The following is a 5,665-nucleotide window of genomic DNA, read 5'->3' as shown; positions in this document are numbered from 1 at the left end:
CCTGCTGAAGGGAGGTATAAAGCTGTTTGCTTTGCTGCTCTTAAGCAAGACCTCACTTCACCACCTCCCAGAGCATAAATATTGAGATTTTTAATGAAAGCAGCTGCAGGACATCTAAGAACAAGGATAGTATCTCTGGATCAGAATATATTGACACAGGCTATGTTAACCCTTCAAGTCAGGAACAATTAATGAAGTACTTCCTTTTTTCTGGTTCTATACTCAGTAGCAGAGATTAGCAAGGCAGAAACATTTTTAGACTTTTTCTTCTATGTGTAATTCTCTCTACATTTTGATAGCTTAAGATAGATGCAAATACATAGTGACTATTGGGGGCCAAAATGCCCAGCTGAATTGTTTGGCAAACCTTCTTTTTAATTATTCCTCCAAAAGGAGCAAATTTGGGGGAATCTTCTGGAGAGAATAATGGCCACAAACTGGGTGTTGTAAGCTCGATAGGGACTCCAGCTAATCAAGCATGGAAAACTTCTTGTAAAGAAACCTCTTAGGAAAACTGGCTCTGTGGTGAGAAGCTGGAGGGTTTGTGCAGTGAATGCTACTGGAGATTGCATTTGTAAACAGACAAATATGGTGAACTTGTAAAAGCAGAAAAATGTATTTCTGTGCATCTTCATCCACTGTTTGCAAGGTGTAATATACAAAACAGTAATATAGAAATCAGTTCATACATGAAGCCATTCGGGATAGTTACCAATATTGCAATTTAATTCTACCAAATTGCTCCTGGAACCTGCTGCCCCATCCAGTCTCAGCCTGTCCCCGTCCTCTGGGAGGTGCCTGCTGCCCAGGGATGGGGCTGCCCTGGTGCCCCCAGAGGCTTGCTCCAGGCTGGGGCAATGGGATGGGTCCTGGCTGCCAGGTCCTGCCTGACCGCCCCCCTGGGGACCCCCTGTGGTCCTGGACACCCAGCTCCTGGGAAACCCACTGGTGCTGGAGTGGTGCTACGTTCACTATGTAAGAAAGGAACAAACAAAATAATCTAGCACAAGGTACTAGAAGTGTTCCAGGGAGATGAAGACCTGGTGTGTTCCCGGCCCCATGCCAGCTAGGCAGTTGTCTCCGTTATTCATAGCCTAACAGCCATTCCCTGCTCCAGAGGCAATAACAACGCTGTATCAGATGCCTCCAATTATTTTCTAGTGCCAAATATGGAGACTGTTTAAATAAAATATAGTGCTTGAGAAGGTATGAAAATAAAACCCAGCATTTTTTTCAATTACCTTCACCAGCCCTTGAGAGAATGAAATGCTCAAGCTGACTCTTTTTGATCCCAAATCAGTCTTCGGTGATGGATAGGGAATGGGCACTCTCTTGCTAACACACATCACTGCACATCTGGCATTAGCAGGGCAGAAGAGGACTTGACTTCATCAAAAGCAGATTGCACTAGAGATTGACAAATGCAAATTATTAGGCAAGAAGGACCAGTGACTGCACCCACTACGGCATGGCCCATTTTTTAATTTAATGTGCATACCTACCTCACAGAAAAAAATAGACTATATCAGTTAAACTAACATTGAAATCAGACAGCACTGCTGCTTGGCTACGTGTCCCGAAGGCCTGGCATAGGCACTGTGTTATCGTGTAGCTGCCTGGGACACCTGAAGAGCATGAACTACATTTCAGTAAAAAAGTGATGTAACTGCATTTTATTTTTCTTAAGAACTACATGTAATATATTTTTTAAACTAAGGACCTGAACCAGGGGGAAAATTTAAACTCAAGGCTTCCAAATTCAATACAACTATTACCTTTTTTCTTTTTTTGCTGTGTTTGTCAATGGCCTTCTAAAACTTTAGAACCATTTCAACTACTTCGGAAAAAGTCATAAAGGTCTTAGAGATATAAAACTCCTGCACATTTAAGGAGAATCAGTGCCTGGAGAGTGGAATGAGGCCCAGAGGGGTGTTCCCACTAAGGAAAAGGCTGCAGCATAAGGGTGTCCATTGACTAATGGCAACGTGGGCAGCGGCTGGCCGGCCAACACAGAGCCATGATACCTCCTGCCCCTCCCCAGTTATTGGTGAGAGAGCACAGCGTGGAACCAGGGGTCTTTGTGAGGTGGGGGGAAGTTAAATGTTGATGGAAAGGGTAAGCTGTAAAAAGATGCCTTAGAAAAAAAGTAAATTCAAAAGGAAAAAAAATGTTTCAGCAGTTTTCATGGAATAACTTGCTTTTTTTTTGCTATTTTAAAACATCGCAGTACAGGAATCATTAAAAAAACTCTCTATCTGATAGCATAGCACATTATCATGCTAACTTAGCATGCTGCCTTAGCGAGTAAAAAAAGTCTTTTTTGAATGACTGGAGGTTTCAGAGAACCATAATTCACACTGCCTGAAATACAGCTCAATTTCTTTATGAAAGGAGCCTTTCTCACAAGATTCCTGGCACCTCTTGGGTCCAGCTGGATCAGAAATAAAATACAAATAGCCTCTCTTTGAATTCAGAGTTTCTTCTCTGGCCACAGTGTCACTTAGGAAGTCAGCAAGGGTGTGTACGTGTGTGGGTAGATAAATGAATAAAGGAGATTACTTTAGTTATTCCCATAGATTTAGCTGCCACCTTTGTAACAACGACTCTGAAAATCTATTTCCAACCTCTCCCACTTTCATATATAATACTAGATGTGTCATTGGTGTCTTCCTCAATCAAATCTTCTCTATCTCAGTTCCTCCCTCACCCTGCCTGGGTTCCTGCCAGGTCACATAGCTTCATAAAAGCCCTAAAATCCATTCCCACAGCCACCGATCTGATTCATCCGATGACTCGTTTTTATCTCGGCTGTTGCAGGTTCTTTGTTTCTATTTGCACAGTCCGTGAAGCCTGCACTTGCACAAGTAGTCGTGTTGGTTATAGGCACTAGCGACATCCTGTCCTTTCACTGGCAGATGGGAAGGGAATTGAGTGCCATTAAATTGCCAGTTTGTTGGTTGTTCACCTTCAAGAATCTAGCCAATTTTATTGACTCTGATGTTCTTAGTTAATGCAGCTTAGAGGGTCAGAACATGAACAAGCTGAGGTAGCCTCTTCATATTTTCATAATATTGGGTCAGTTGTGGGAGGCTCCAATTTACTTCCTGTCTGGTGGCAGTGGCCTGTGTGGGTCCAGATTTTGTGTGACAGAGGATGGAAGACAGGATTCAAGGGTGCTATTCTTGATACTATATTTCTATAAGGAAGAAAAAGATTTTCTTTTATTCCCAAGCTCCAGCTTTCTAATAACTCTCTTTTTTTCCCTTGCTGGACCCCCAGGAAAGGAAAGCAAAAAGCATATTCACTCAGATTATCCTAATTGAAGTGATATGCCCTCATGTCCAACAGAGGGTCTTCTGTCTGTTTCTTTAGGTGGGATTTGGGAACTGCTGTCAAAAGAATTACTATGTATTATAGAGTATTTCCTGAAGACAATAGTGAAGACCCTATGGGGTTCAATGATGTCCATACTTACAATATCTCCAACAGACTTGCCATCTGAATAGCCAAATCAAACAGAAACACAAGGAGCTGAAGGGCACTGCTGAGTCAGACACACCCCATGGCTGGCAGTTCTGATGAGAAAAACCGTGATCATCCAGATCTCAGCTCTTGGCTTTTTCCACTGGCCCATTATCATTGACAGATGATATGGTTTATAAATCCCTTTAAAAAGAGAGAGAGAGGCAGCTGGAAATTGCATTTAAGAACAAGTCCATAATAGCATTTTCCCAGCTCATCCTTTTAATTGTCCTGCGATGCTTGCAGGGTTAAAAGACAAGAAAAATTAATTAACATAGAAAGAGACAAATCCTGGTAAATACATTCAGCTGAGGATTTTGGGTAGGCTGAGGAAATAGGCTTTGACTGCCAGGCTGGGAATGGACGCATTTTTTCTTGCTTGTTCCCTGCAGCGGAACACCAGGAGTGAGACAGCGAACTGTACAGGGTGCACAGAGACCTTGTGCTCAAGCATGGCACTCCTGAGATAAGCTGCTCCCTTTTTTTTATCTGGAAGTGTCTCATTGCTTCAAAAGGGTTATAGTCCTCTGCAGTCACTGAACCCGAAGACTCAGTTTGGCCATGGATCAAGCACGTGAAGAACGTGTGACCTTCTCAACACGGAGAACCTTTGTCGTGCAATCAACTCGAGTAGCAATGCAGGGAAGCTGTACTGAGAATTGCTAGGAGCCTCTCTGCTCCTTCCATAGAGGGATATACAGTTCAGCCGGTGTTTGAAAGAGGAAAAAAAAGGAGCATATCACAGGCAATCGTTACTTTTTCAATCTAAATTTTCCAGGACTCTTCCTGAGTCCTTGGAGTGAACAGTTATCACCACATAACGAGAGGACACGCAGTTGTTCTCACACATAGAGCCAAGAGAGGAATTTACTGTTTCTAATTGCTTCGTTTGCTTCCATAGGCAGGCTCTCCCCTCAGTGAATGAGACAAGAAGCAATGTTGTAGTATCATAATTTGAAAGGGCAAGGGCAAAAACCTTGCTGTTTTTATCACACTCTCTTACCCCTCCAATGTGACTGTAAACATCTGGAAGTCGTTTTTTTGCCTGTCTACTGATTAGACAGGTTCTGCAAAGGAGGATGAATCTGATGCTGTAATAACATTGACCTGGAAAATTGGCCTGTAGAGCTTCTGTATGAAATTCTAAAACCTTCTTACAAACATTAATGACAAGCATTTCACAACCTTCTTGTCAGACAGGTAAGTGTTATTGTCATCATTTGGTGGCTGCAAGAACTGGGACAGTGTCAAGTAAAAGAGCTGAGAATAGCACCCAGTTCCCCATGCCACAAATATATAAGGTATATAAAAATCAGTTTAAGCTCTGTGGTGACACATAACATTTTATTTTAAGTAGGAATTGTATGGGAATGCTTCAGAGAAGTCGCAGCAGATACAGCAGGCAATGTGTCAGTGCAGTGTCCCTCTGTGAGTGGGGGCGTTGAGACACTGGGCTTCTGTTTCTGTGTCCTCTGTTCATCTTCTGGTGAAAGCCAGTGCTTATCTGTGCAAGGATGCACAATTCTAATTATTGCTTGATCCTTACAATCACTGGAAAAGTCTTAAAAAGAAGCCTGTGTTCAGGGTTTGGCTACTGACAAACCTGCTTGGACTGGCACTCCTTTCGCTGTTTATAGGGGAAGATAAGCAAGAGGTGGTTGGTTCATCCACACCTGAATTTTCTTGCAGCAGAAGTAAGCAGTGATTCCATTCCCATGTGGCAGTCACCACATTTTGCTTTCACCTGGAAAGAAATGGGTGAAGTTTCCTCAGATATTAGGCAAGTTGCATTACAGCGGATTAAAATGACAGCTTGTTCTACAAATCCTGAAGGATTAAGAACATATATTTCTAAACATTAAATCCCAGCAAAAGGACAGGAGTAGTTTTTGGCTTGGAGCAGTATCACAGCTGATACCAGAGACATTGAATAAGAATATAGTCAACAATGTTGGGAAAATGTATAAAAGCAGAATTAGATTTCATTATTTTTACTTTCTCTTGTCAACAGGTTATTTCATTGCCATATGTTTATAGTAAGGAGCAGAAACTAAGTTTATACTTTGATTTTTATTTCAAAAATAGGTTACAGCCTCTTGAGTTAATGGATGAGAAAGATATTATAGCCGGAAATAATTGCCCT

Source organism: Egretta garzetta, unplaced genomic scaffold (genome assembly GCF_000687185.1).
Source record: "Egretta garzetta isolate BGI_Z169 unplaced genomic scaffold, ASM68718v1 scaffold397, whole genome shotgun sequence".
In the NCBI taxonomy this organism is placed as follows: Eukaryota; Metazoa; Chordata; class Aves; order Pelecaniformes; family Ardeidae; genus Egretta; species Egretta garzetta.
This window is presented reverse-complemented; position numbering follows the sequence as displayed.